This window comes from Coloeus monedula (assembly GCF_965178545.1).
Source record: "Coloeus monedula genome assembly, chromosome: 6".
NCBI classification, from domain to species: Eukaryota; Metazoa; Chordata; class Aves; order Passeriformes; family Corvidae; genus Coloeus; species Coloeus monedula.
The window spans coordinates 26178125-26193195 of record NC_138786.1 but is presented as its reverse complement, the minus strand read 5'-3'; positions in this window follow the sequence as shown (position 1 = coordinate 26193195).

Sequence of the window (15071 nt, the reverse complement as noted above, 5' to 3'; positions counted from 1 at the left end):
ATAATGTTCTCTGCTCTGCAGCTCAGTTCTCAAAATTGTGATTAGTTTACTTGGGGCAAGTTTTATGGGAAAGCTCCTGCCGTTGTTAACAAGAGTAACAAAATTAAATAACAAGAAGTATTTTCACAAAACAAACAAGCTGCAGGACCTCTCAAGAGAATTTCCAGGCTCTCATTTCTTATTTATCTTTAGAAAACAGAGGAAGTGGAGCAATAGGAAAGAAAATTCAGTAACCTTAAAGTGACTCATCTTTAATTCTAAGAGCTGCTGCAGGTCCCCTCACTGCTGACCAAGGGACAGGATATCCAGCAGCAGTCTGTTGACAGAAAAACTCCATCTCAAGGAACTCTTTGATCCATCCACACTGACTACCTGTAATAGTAACTCTGTAGCTTGCTGTCAGGAGATACCCTGCTCTGCAGACCCATCTGTCTGCCTGTCCCCTCTGTGCACAGCTCTCAGCCAGGCATTTCTGGCCAGGAGCACTAGAAATCTGTTGGAGTCAGAGATGAATCTGATTGTTGACAGAAATTGTTTTTCCAACATGGTATCTCGCAATATAATCATTGCTGACAGAAATTGTGTGTCTTTCTGGAATCTGCAGATACATAAAACCACCAGGTCACAGAGTTTTGGCTTCCCAGCTTCTGGGAAGCCCTCCCGCCTTTGATGTCCATGAATAGAAACAAGACTAGAAAAGCAGGATGAATCCTAGAAAATTCACACTGTAAGAGTAAACCACAGAATCAGAATATTCATGCTAAAGCCACATGAACATCACCATAGGCAGGCAGATCCTGCTTTCTTCTCCCAGCCTCAGCCCCTGCACAAATACTGAGGAGCTACAGAAAATGGTAAAGATTTACTGTATCAGTTCTTTAAGGAACAAGAAAACCTTTGACATTTCCTGCAAAGAAAAAGTTTTCAGGAACCTATGTGGTTCACAGCAAATCAAGATGGTAAGTGCCTTTCCAGGCAGATATATGGGCTGGTCCTTTGTTTTTAAGTACTTTGCTTGGAAAATTTTAGCTGATATTATGTAAAGCTTTGCTACTAATATTTTCATTTTACCCTAGGAATAGTTTGCTCCTCAACTTTCTAAAACATTCCATATTTCTGTGACTTCCACAATTTATCTACAGTTTTCATTTCCATGTAGATTATACTGCAATAGTGAAGTGCAGATAAAAAAAGACCCCTTTTTCTCTGGCTGATCAGAGGATGAAGTTCAGAAGTCCTCATTAGCTTGTTATGTCATTAACCAGAACTCCTCCAGTACAGTTCCAAGCAACCTCTGTGTCTATTCAAGATCAGGCTCAAAAGAGAGACAGAAGGAGTCACAGGAGCATATTTCTACTGCTATACATCACAAAATGACAGAGGAGAGAGCAGAAGTTACTAGGCAATAAAAGCAAGAGTACAAGACCAGATCACTGTGGAGAGCCTGGAGCTGGGTCACTCCAGGTGTGCAGCAAGCAGGGATGGGAGGGCCCTTTGAAGTTCTGCCATACAGTTTTGCATATCCATTCCATGGGGAAAAAAACTCCTCAAGTCAAGAGATTTATCCCATGGTTTAATTAGTTTTTCTGACTGCCAGAAACAACTGGGTATTTTTCAAGGCTAATTTATAGACCAAAGTCTCATATCACCTGATAACACATTATCAGGAGTTGTCTCACAGATGCAAATTTCCTTTTTGATGCTGCTTGTCTACATTATCTGCTTTGATATTCTACCAGAATACTGTTCTGGTCTTGGTTTCATTATCTATCCAAATAATTTGACTACACAGCTGTAACTTGCTTAACTTCTCCCATATGCCTTTTCTTACATTGCATTTGACACTTCTCATTCTTAGCCACATATTTTATCACTGCTGTTTGTTAGAAATTTTAATATGATGTTTATCACATTTTTGGTAATGCTTACTTAGTTTCACCTTTATTCCATGACAGAGAATGGGCACTCCTTTTACTATGTAATCCAAATCGCTCTTGGCAAAATGTTAAATGACAAAGTTAGAAAAACCAAACACATGTGGGTGTTTAAGTATAGGGTTCTTCCCTACTTCTGTATCAGTAACAGGTATCATCACAAGCAGTAAGTATAGTGTGTCCCATGTTTTTTCCATAATGAGAAAGTACAGAGGCATTTTCCCTGGCTACAGCATTACAGTGAATGAACCTATGAAGGGTTCCCTTCCTGTGAAGGAAAACAAAATTCGGGAGAGTGAATGGCCATTGTATAAGGATTCAGTGGAATGTCACTTTAAAGCTCAGTTCCTCAGCTATCCACTTAAAAGTTATGCAGGCAATTTCTAGTGAGCAAACAGTTGGCATAACTCAACTCTGTGTTCACCTTGGGAAGCTTATTACTTTTGAGGAGGAATCACAGATATCTCTACATGTTTAAACAGGCCAACTGTTCTCACTACATTAAAAATCCTAATTTTTAAAGTAACAATTATAGAAAGCATTGCACTTACTACATGTCATTTCTTTTTAAGGCTGTTTTGAGCAACTCTGCATTTAGACAGAAGTCAGATTCTGCAGAAGAACATTTTAAAATAACTTTGTAGCCATTAAATGAAGCTATTATACTACACTATTACAGGCTGAAAAGAGTTAAACAATAAAAACATATATGTTGTGTTTAAAATTATGTTATTTAAGAGTTAAGTGTTTACACATATTGTGTCTTCCAGGATGCTAGGATTAGTGAAAGCATGCAATTCATGCCTCATTAACTGATTGAGAGAAGAAAATGAGCTTTCCTTCTTTTGAGTTGCCAGTCAGTTAATCAGTTTAGAATAATTAAATCATTGACCTTGATCAAGTGCAAAAGTGTTTTGGCTTTTGCAGAAAAGGACAAAATCACGAAAATAAGATTTTGTAAATCTGGTCCCTGGTCCTTACTTTGTCCCCGTTACCAGGCAGCAAAAGTAAACCTTTCATAGAAAATGTTACTACTGAGCAAAGCATACCCTTGATACAAAAACCTTTGAATGCTAGTTTTAATATAATTAGTCAGTTGAGGTGTATGTTACAGCATTTTATTCCACTGCATATATTGACATATTACTGCATTTTAGGTATGGTTTTTTTAAAAGAAAGATTTATTCTTTAAAAGACAAAAATCGCCAGTGTCAATACTGAGCTAAGCTGGAATTACCTTAAAACCAACATGTGTGCAGACTCTGCTCCTCCCAGACCTCCCTCAGCAGTGTGATCTCTGCTATTTTACCACCACTTATCTTTTACCTTTCGAGTGTCAGAATGATACCATAGTGTTAGAAAGGAGAGTCCAAAGACTCTGCACTGGAGATAACTCCAGAGGTCATGGGCCTTAACCCCAGGTGATGGCTAGAGACAAGAATCAGCTGAAGCATTTACAGCAAAGTTGGTTTTCTCTGATTTGCAGTAGCTCTAGGCTGAAGAGAACTTTACTATAGCTTTTGAACTTGATGCACGGGGAAAGTTGGGTTCCTGGAGACAAGCTACAACGGTTGCTTTCAGTATTTGAGTATCTATGTAGCCAAGGACTGAGCCAGGTGGGACTGGCTGGTTTCTGGTTCTGGTAAACGTGGTCTGAAACCATTGTCCCACTGCAAACATCAAACTAAAGCATTGTTTTATGTTCAGACACGTAAGAGAAGTCCTGATTTAATGCTGCTCTCTAGTGGTTTGCCATTTGTGCAAGTGGGACGCATTTCCAGGGTCAGGAACACCCCATCACCACTCACAGCCTGCTCACTCCTTTGATCCCTGTCTCAGCAGGGACCACTAACTGCTTCCTGCAGAAAATGCTTACAAGGATGAAGAGTCTGTCCTGTAAAGCTGTGCTGAGAAGTGATGCATCAGTTTTAGCCTGAACCATCTCAAAACTTTGTTTTAGCTTCTGCTACTTGTGACTGCCGTACACACCTCCTCCAGATACTTACAGATTATACATACAAATGCCACAATGTGTTTCTCAGGTGCTTTGATGGCTCATTAGGAAAATGGGCATTTACCTGCACCATTTTCTCTGAAAGACTCTTAAATCTTGTGATTTGTTTTATCAATGAGTCCTCCTAGGAGCTTTTACTGCAGAACCCAAATACTCCTTCAACTCTGTCCTACCTCCCCCTTTAATTACACAGCATAGGTCATTACCCCTTTCCTGGTTTGCCTTGGAAGAGAACCAAGACAAATGGGCCAGAAGGGAACAACCAGAAAAGGGCTACTCTATAAGGGAGGCTCCCTAGGAGCTGTGGCTACAGGAGTCTCTCAGTACCTCAGCACAGCCTGTTTGATATGTTGAATTGCATCCAGAAGCTGAAGGCAGAGACAAGACTAAAGACAAGGACACAGCATAGATCCATGGTCCAGGAAAGAGACCAAGACTAGACCAAAGATATGATATGGAAGAAATGCAGTCACTCATCCTGGATCCTTTTTAAAGTTTGATTGCACTGTGGTGATTTAAGCAGCACTTACTGAGCTCGCTCAGCAGCTGAGCAGTTTCATATGTGAGCTGCCTCTGGACTCCTGGGTGAGCAGCATCTTCTCCTGGCAAGTTGTTATTATTTACTGCACTGATTTGTGCTAAAACCCTTTCTTGTCAGCAGTGATATTTTCTCTGAAACATTCTTCCTAAACCTGAGATTTCCTCAGATCAACTCCTGTAAGGAATGTTTTATCAGGAACGTCCCTGTTCTGCTCTGTAGCACATCAACCTAAGGGATGCACAGCTTTGCTGCAGTAACCTTATCTTCTCCCTTACTACTTGCTTATCTACTGATTCCATCAACTTTGATAGATTTTTGTTGGTTTTTTAAATTCTCTTTTAACCCATGTTATATGTTGCCATTTGTCAGAATTTACACTGCTTTTTATTTTCACCACTCAGATATTCCATTCTTTATTTCTGCTGCTCCCTGTGTCTAAGCCTGATTGTTGTACTTTTACAATGTCTAGTACACATCTTATTTCCATTTTGGATAATGATGTTTTCTTGCCATTTTCAAGTTTTTATTCTTTTAGTTATTCCTCTTGTCTATTTTTGTTGCTTTTTGGGAATCTTTTTATAGGTTCATATTACAAGTGTGCATTTTTCAGGTCTTTCTCTGCAACCAGAATTTGGACTTTTTAAAAACACAGAAACATATATACATGTACCTATGCATTTCCACAGCAGCTTTCAGGGCAAGACAGAAAACTGGTTCCATACACAAGAGATTACTTTCAGATGAAATTTCTTAATTGGTAAGCATTGCGCACCTGGGAGAAAACAAAACATTTCTTTCATAAATCTGTTAGGATGATACTTCAGAAATAGAATAGGTTCAGTTTCTCTGAGTATTTGTAGGGACGGCACATGTTTTGGGACTACACTGCTAGGCTAAAAAACGTGAAGAAAAATGTACAAGTGGATAATAATATTCAGAACTTTCTTAGCATGTCTCATTCAAATTATTATGAAAATACATTAAAATATTACACTGAAAAATGGGGTGAGTAGCTGCATTTCATCGATAAAGAAATTCAGATGCTGACTCCTGAAAAAGCATATCCAGGATCTCTCAGGAGTAGAATGAGAGCTGATTCCCATGTCCTCACTCTCTATGCAGATTGCTACACATTCCTGACAAGCAATATTTGGCAAAGGAACAGAGCCTCCAGTTTTCAAGCATTCTCTTGTAAGCACTTACAAAGCAGCTGGGTGCTATTATCTCATTTCTACACAGAAATTAAGGTCAAATCTGGAACAGGGAAATCTGAGAACCTGCTGCAGTATCTTAGTCTGGTTGATATTTAAGTCAGGTATTTTAGATCCCAATGTTCTACAAGGGAAAAAAATTAAAATTCAGTTGGTCACTGTCTTTCTCCTGGAGACTTAAAAGGAGTTGAAAGTACTATATAGGGTACATTGCTGTCTCTGTCAGCTGAAGAACCAGTTACCTCATGAAGAGTAAAATTAAAACAAGGAAAGAAGGAAGAGAAAAATAAGGTGACAGAATCTGAGTCTGTTGTATCTGAACTTGTGCTTTCTGACAGCTGTGGGATTGCCACAGCATTTTGTGCAGTTCTGCTATGCAAACTTAGCACTTTCCCTGGCTGCAGTGGAGAACTGAGACCTTTAGCATTTTGCTTTTTAAGTAGCTCATATATTTTTCAGCAGTTACTAGAATCCATATAACTTGCCTGTGCTTTTATCTCCAGGGCGATGCTAGTATCCTATCTCCATGGTAGCTCTACAGTAGGCAAACCAAGATCAATTTTTTTCCTTTTAGAGCTATAATTATCAAGGCACAGCCCATTAGTGGAATAGTATGAAGGAGATGAAAGTTCCCTTTCTTGGCAGTAATGGTCCCACCACATTTCACTAGGCTCAGAAAAAGGCTTAACTGTACATGCTAATCCCCATATGCAGGTATAAAAGCATAAATGCATAAATGCAGAAGCACAGAGTTTTGCATAGGGGCAGTGTCTCTTGCAAGCACCTAACATACAAACACTAACAACTATTTGCTCTGCAAGGGGTTTTTTAAGAGTGTATGGAATCTCTGTAGCAAGCATTTAAACAGTCTGTGCAAAATACTTCTCGTGTAGTTTTGTGGTGAAGCCACAAAGGTATGAATCTCCCTCCCCCATCCCCTCTAATCCACTGCTGTGAGTTGGGTCTGAGATAGAACTGGATTCCTGTCAAAGTGATGGTTATGTATTATATCATCAGCTCTGAAGCATTTTTGTCACCCACTTTGTGTGCACCTCCAATTAAATATTCAGAAATACCTGAGAGTGCATCTTTTGACTAATGTACTGCCAAGCATTTTTTTTTAATATGTGTGCCCCCATCATTCCTGCTCATGCAGCATCCCCAGTGCATGGCTTAATTCATGGTAAATTATTCCCTCTTTCGTGCAGCTTTTGCTTCGAGTAATTATCTAGGAGCCTGTGTTCTTACTAAAGTGAGACCAGCGCCTACAGAATGAAATACAGTCCTCTAGAGTTAATTTATCATCTGAAGACTGGGACTTGCTCTAACCCTAATCTGTAAGAAGAGAGTCAGTCATCTGTGTCAGCTTGTGATATCTGTATTGACTGTAAACCACAGAAACTATGGATTGCATATTACACTGAAAGAAGGAACGTGTAACCCTATTCTTTGTTTACTACTAGTCATTCTGGGATTACAAGTGGTTGGTTTGAAGTGTTCAGCACCCTAGACACCATTCCAGGTGCTGACATCTGCCCTAGCCTGACATGATAGGCAGCTTGAACACAGACCTACCTCTGTGGATGCTGTCTGGGGGATTTTTAGAAATTTTTTTTGCCTAGTGAATGGACTTTCCTATCAGTATTAATGTGTATTGTCAACTGCTCTTGGTGGAAACTTATTTTGAGCAGAAACTGTTGAATGTGGGTAGTTTTAAAAGCTACACAAAGTGCATCTGTATGAGAAGTAAAACATCTCTGGCAGTTACTGTGTCAGTGTGGTGACACTGACTGTCATTTTCCTTTTTGCTATAGATTCCCAGGTAGCTAGTCTCTGCCTGTTTCACTAGGCAGTTCAACAACACTGTCAGTATTCCAGAGGGTGTCTTGGAACATTAAGATGGATCTAATGCAAGGCAGTGGATGCTTTGTGGATCAGTGGTCAGGTTGGAAAGATGACCTGGGAGAGGGAGTAAGAGGGCAGGTCAGAAACACATGGCTAAAGCTGCAGTGGACAAACAGATCTGGAATTAGTTACAGCCCAAAGTACACCTGTAGATCTTAGGAAAGTTGACACAGTGCCCAGCAGAGAAAAAAGCCACTGATGTTAATCTCTCATCTCTAAAAGAAGAGGGGAAAGGAAAATTCCACTTACTCAAAAGGAACACAGAAACTCAGGAGAAGGTTAACCAAGTCAATATTTCATTACATCTTAACACTGTGAGGTACAATTTATGCTGGAGTAAAAGTGTATCTCAGTTCAGTGCCACTAGTATACTTTCTGGACCACAGATTCTGGGCTTGAAGGCAACAAGTTGATTTTTCATCCCTGTTGTTATCAATATTGAGAAGAAATTTTACCCTGGAGAGGGGAGATCACACGATGGATGATAAATTCATTAGAGGATGCTGGCCAGAAGCACAGGTTATAGGAAACACCATAACTCTGCAAGCATTATCACGTCAGTGTCTCCTTCCTATAAAAGAATTTACTGTCTGTGTAGGTGGAAAAAAGATACTTAAATAGGTCAAAAATACCCTGTAAAGAGAGAAACTACCATATGAATTTTATTGTTCATGATAGGGGGGAATTATTATCTAGAGCCTTGTTCTAACATCCTGAGAACAAATCACTGGTGATTCCAAATGCCAGCAGAATCTACTAGCAGAGCTTTGCTGTCTGTATAGTTCTGAGTCTTTGGCATGAGTTCAAAGTAAAAATCAATCTGAAAATTTCTGAAATCTGGGAAGCCCTGTATGTGAATCTAGTTATGTATCCTGGCATTTTGGCAGAAACAGTTTTCTATTGCAAGACTTTGAAGCCTACATAAAAATTAAATTGCCTTTGTGCTCTATAACTAAAGGCATATGAAATACAGCAGCTTTGTTTAAGTGAGCCCAAAAGTTCAAACTTGCTTATTTTCTGTTTTTTCCCCTCATTAAAATTGTCAAAACCTGCTTTTATTGCCAAACACATGGCTTCTGATGAAATGCAGCTTTCAGTTGCTTTTTAGGCTGGATTTTGCAATTAATCTCATTTGAATTTTAATTTTGGAAACCTATAAGCATAGATGCTTTCACAGTTTATTTGGTATAAAGTGATTTCAAATCTTGTTAGTTTATTTTTCTCAGTGATTCAAAGTTAACCACATACTATGTGAACAAGCTGTCTACCTTTATTATATTTTAAAGCTAAACTAAAATTAGTATCTTCTTCATTCTCAAAGAACATGAATTCTAATTAAAAATAATTTTGTCTTCAGACTAAACAAAATTCTTGATCAGGCTGAGAATTAAATAGATGGGGTATCTGATGTATTCCTATCATACTGAAGCAAAAGACAAACCCTATGGAAATTGGTGAGAATTTTGTAAGACTTCAATGATGAAGTCCTAAATTTAATATCTGAATTCTCCTATAAATATTATCTAATGAGCAGGAGGTGCAACCATTATAGTTTTGCTTCTATAATGGCTCTTCTTCCTTTATCATTTATGCCATCCTCACAGGTTGTAGCATTTGATACCTGGTGTTTGCAGGGATGTGCATGATATAAGATATAGGTGAAAAATCACGCTGTAAGAACCCTTGGTTGCCAACAATGTGCCCTTTTTTTAGACAACCCATTTTGTACAAAATCTGACTAGAAGATGACATCATCTGTTGGTGGAAGTGCTTTGTCCATTTAATATAAGCCTGTTGTGGTTTGACGCTGGCTAAGCACCAGGCACGAAAAAACCATCTACTTATTTTCCTCTGCTATAGCTGAGCAGAGGAGGGGGAATTGAAAACTTCATTTTTATTAGTTAAGGATTATTGAAAAAAAACCCCAACACTTTAAGGCAAAGCAGGTTCAAAACTTAAACAGTATAAAGGAGATTTATTATTAACAGAATTAAAAGTAAAAAGGGCAATGAGAACAGAAACAAACCTTCAGAACACCTTTCTTTCCCAGTCCCTCCCTCTTTCTACCAACAGCACAAGGAAACAAAACATGGGGTTTTGGTCAGTATTTCACTTCTTAAAAATCTTTCTTTCAGTATGCTTAAGGAAAAGAGTTTCTTCTGCTGTGCTGTAGAATCCTTCCCATGGGAAATAGTTCTCTGCAAACTTTTCTAGCGTGGTTTTAACTTCCACAAGCAGCAGTCCTGCCTGAACCTGCTGCAATATGAGTCCCTCCCATCGGCCAAGCAGTCTTCCCACAACTGCCCAGCGTGTGTCATTTTAGTTCATGGGGTTTAGTCTGTCAAGTGATGCCTAGGTTTTAACTTTTGTATTTTCCTGATTCTGTACTGCTTAGAGTGTAACTCTGAGGTTTCTTGTAGCTTGCTAATTTCTGCTCACTTGTGCTAGGTAGACATAACAAAGCCTCTCCTGGCCTGCTTTCCAAGGTCACCCAGACTGTCTTAGGCCCAAAAAGTACACCAAAGAGCTTCTAAGGAGGGCAAGCAGAGAGGAAATTACATCATTGAACTGAAGCTTTAACTGGAGAATTATCCCTGATATGCAAATGAACCAAACCTATAAAGGTGTGAAGAACTCGTGACCTGTTGTCCATCTTGGGGTCCATTTTTGGCAATAGCCTGTGGCTCCCAGGGTGTACCTTTGAAGGCCTTTCAAATAAATACCTATTTTATTCTTTTACTCCTGTCCAGTCTCTGTGTCTAGGTGGCTTCATAAGGCATCACAAGAATGAGCTGTTCTAGTTTGGAAAAGAAGGCTCTCTTCCTCTATCTCTCAAGGCAAGGGTCATCTCTCTCTGTCCAAGTTCCTCACTAGATTACAGCTTTTCAGTACCCACACGCTCCAGTGTGAGTACTCTTCTTCACAAGCTGCGCATGGCTGTCTGCACCCCCCATGCACCTCATGAATTACCGGGAAACAGTTTGTTGTATCGCAGTCCTCACCACTGCCTGCAGAACAATCTCAGCTCCGGTGCTTGGAGCACCTCTTCCTTCTCCCTTATTTTTCACTGACCTCGGTGCCACATGTTGGTTTTGCTCACCTTTCCTTTTTCTCTGACTTGGAAGAAAGTTGGTGTCTTTAAGTGGCAGTTGAGAGGCTGATCTCACCTGGGCTCTGTACTGGGGAATCGCTTGCCATGTCTCTCACTGCTGGCCACGTGGCCCCTGCCGGCAGCGCACAGTGGGCCCCAGCCGTGTGGTCCTCACCACCACCACATGGGCGGCTGCGGCCTCGGGAGGGCTCCCGACAACCGCCCCACCCCTCCTCGGGAAAAGAAAAGTGTTTCCTGTGCTTTTTCCTTTCTTAAATATGTCATCCCAGGGGCATTACCAACTTGTCTAATAGGGCTAGTAACCTGCCCATCATCAGAGCCTTCAGTGTTTGGCTCTGTGCCAGACATAGAAGTTTCGAGCAGCTTTCCTCCCGCCCACTAAAACCAGGCTGTGTTAAACCAACACAAAGCCTCATGAAACACCTCCTGCCATAATGCAATAGAAACCCATTCTTTCTTGGTGCTCTGAGAACAAGCAGACCATGTCGATAGTTCAGTGACTCCTCATATCATCTTCAGTGTATTTATTTTCTTGTCATGTAACAGGTTTTGAGAGGCTCGCTCACAGGCATTAAACAGCTCGCCTCATTTAACAACGCTCTTTCAAAGAACTATAAAGAAACACAGCAAAGAACCAGAAATAATGACACAGTAAGCCAAGCTGATATTTGGAGCTCAGGATTTTACATGATTGAGCAAAAAGCATTTGCATTCAGGAAAGTGGGCAGACTGATTACAGCTCTACAAGGTAATGGGTAAGTGCTCTATATCTATGCAGAAGGATGTTTAATAGAGATTTGAAATGGATTTTAGGTAATAAATTTCCCAATAAGAGGGATATATAGTCACAAAATCTGCTTGATACATGATGGGTGTAACGCATTATTATTTTATCACAGAAACATCAAAATCTCTTCCTTCCATGGGCAAGACACAGATGTTCTATGCACGAAGCAATATGTCAAATCCAACTATAACTAATTTCAGAAATTATTAATGAGTCTCCTATTGTTACCATCCCTTAACAAGGCATTCAGAAATGTGCTGACTACTTGTCTACACTTGATTCCATTCCTTTTCTTGATGCCTCTCCTTTTTTCCCTGACAAAAACGACTTCCCACTGCCCAGGGGGAACTGTGGCTTATCTTTATTTCATGCAACACCAAGCCATTCTTTTGCTTTTAAACATACCTGTACACTTTGCACTTAACGCTAAAATGCCATGTGAAGGACTGAAATCTGCACAAGGGCAAAAACCCTATTGCACACGAACTTTTGGCATTCCAAATTCTTCAGCTTGAGTGCCATGGGCCCTTCACAGGAGAGAGCAGGTGGAAACCTGTGGGCCTCTAAATGCTCCTTTCTACAAGCCAAATCACAAGACTGTCTATGCTTTTGTTGTTATACCATTACAATTTAAGGGTGTTTTAAATGAATAGGAACTCCTTAAAAGGAGTCAGTTCCTAAAATACGCTGTTACAAGTCCAGGATGCAGGAGGCTAAGTGATGCTCCTTGCTCTGCCACAAATGTTTTTTGTGGCATCTGATACCTTGTTCAGATTCCAGCATAGGGTGGTGTTTAGGCAACTGACTGCTGTAGGTGTATAACTTCCCTTGGTTTAGTTACCTTTGTGCCTTCAGCTCAACTTCATTCCCAGAGAGAATTTTATTAATTCTTTGCTGGAGTTGGAATGTTCTCCAATATCCAGCTACCCAATGCAGCAAGTACTTCCCTACCCTGCAGGGGTGTTGTAAAGGCGAATTAGGAGAGAGAGAATCAAATGCTGCTGTACTGACAGCTGTAGAAGCCTGTAAGACATACAAAGTTAGGGTTGGTCTCAAGACACAAGTCCTTCACCAAGATGTAGCATGAAAAAAACTGCTGCTTTGGTTTTGCAAAGTTGTGGCTAATTTGTTTGTTGGGTGCTCTTGGGATGCTTGAAAAGGCCAACAGCAAATTTATTTTCTCAAGGTAAGGGCAGTTTTTTCATCTGGAACAGAGACGTCCAGAGGAGTTGTAAAAGCTCCAGTTGTTACTAACCAGCAGCTGCATTGTCTGCAAATAATTTCCTTTCTAGCAGGACCCTTTAACACAGGAGCCAACTACTGCCACCATACTGTGGCCACCTGTTACAATGAATTATTACTGAGTATTATTTTCCTGTCTTACACCACCTGGCACTTGTGTTTCTTTTTGCTGCATTATGCTTTTTAACAGCAGGCAAGGTGAAGGCTGCTCAAATGTCACACAGGGCAAGAATGTGACTTAAGAAACTAGGGATGAAAAAATGGAGGTAAACAGGGGTAACAAGGCAGGGCCATTTGGCTTTATGATGCCAATCACCTGCACTCAGGTGAAATTGAACCTTGCAGCAGTCTAATCTGGTATCAATTCTCTCTCTTTTAATGTTTCCATCCACCTGAGTGCTTTAAAACGATCATTAGTTATCTCAGTATGTTCTAATGCATCTAAGGGAAAGCTCTATCATTGTAGGGGTGTGATCAGGGACTTCAGTTGTTGATCAGGTTCTTATCTCTGAGCCAGTGTGTGCTTATCAGCATAGGCAAAAAGTGCTGAAATCTCATCTCCTAAAGTTAGTAAACGTGACAGGGAGAAGCTGTTATGTCATTCTGCACCTGAGGAATGGACTTTCTAGTCTACACAGAAAAAAATATACCTGAGTATCACTCTTTCACTCTTTCACACACACTCACCCCTACACAAAACACAGTAACTTTTATAAAACCAGCTTTCTTTTTCTTTTAAGTTGTTTAGAAATGTACTGTGACCAAATCTGAAAGTGAAAATATTTTTTTCACTGACTTCAACACCTTGAAGAAATTGTAAGTGAACAATGCTTTAGTTAAGATGTTTGAGACCCCAGCCTTCACTGAAAATTCTAGGTAGGCAAATCTCCCAGATTGGTCCATACTTTGTGAAGGCTGGGAAGGGAATTTCTCCATGAAAAGACATCACTTTTAATTTACAAACAGTGGAATTTATGGAAGCATATACATTTAGCCATATTTCTTCAACACACTTTTGAGCTGAATCTCACCAGATCAGAGCTGGAGTGCATTAAAATCACTAAATCCTTTTGGATGTAACTAAATAGTAATTTTGGTGCTGCTGAAATAGCTTCAGGAATAAAGTACTTTCTGTGCTTAGCACAAAGTAAACAAATTGCTTTCTCATTCTTTGCCCCCCTCACCCCCTATTTGTCTATCATCCAGAATATTCTGATTTTTCAGCTGCAACATTCTTTAAATGTTCTGCAGACATTGCAAACATTACAACCTAGAGTCAACTTCTTTAAAAGATTGCACTTCAATCTATTTTATTTTATGGGCTTAGGAATTTACTGAAAAAATAATTTTACATTCATCTGAAATTCTGTATTTAAATGGAGAAAGTTGCATTTTGAACTTTACTAGAATGAATCATTTAACCTGGATGAGGGAAAAGGTATTTTTCTCTTTAACCCTTCATACTTTAGGCAATATTATTTTATTGTTAATCAAGCTATAATTTACATGTTAAACTCAACACAAACTTCATATAACCTTCTTTCTACCCACCAGAATATGGATTTGCATGACAAAGTTAAAAATTTAATATAATTCTACTAATACTGTTGACAAGATTATTTGATATAAATTTCATTTGTTTTGAAGGAAGGACTTACATTTTGGTTCTATTATTACAGTTAGTTTTACATATCTAATATATAGGGTAGTATACACATGTTGTAGGTGTGCTAACATATGCACACACATATATGTGCAGATCTGTAGAAATTAGTGTGGTACATGAAACCTTTGCTGAATTCACTGGCTCCCACTACTGCTCTTCTGAGAAGATTCACATGCTTGAAATGAAGTATATTCATATGTGCATAAGAAATTATAAATTCTGCTATGAGTCTGTGACAGGAAAGGGCTGCAGATTACTTCCTCTGAGAAGTGATGCAGATAATTATGTAAGGCATGGATGCGTTGTGAGAAGCAAAGGAAAGGAATCTTTTTAATTGCCAGCCCTTGGGAGGTGAGGGAATTACTTTGGTGTCTTTCAAGAGTTTCCTATTTAACTGAAAAATGGAAACCAGTCTTATGGTACCACTCCAAGGAGGTTCTGCAATTAGAAATGACAGTATGAAACAAACAAAAAATTAACTGTGCACTGGCAGAATGTATTCCTAGACTTTAAGCAATGTAATTGTTACTTTTATGGTTTCTGACTAAATAGGGTCCACTAGATTCCAGAATGCTTTAGAAGACATGTATGGGTGCCAAGGGCACTTCTTCAGAGAAGAAATTGCAACATTTCTTAGTCAAGCAGTTAAAAAAAGGAGC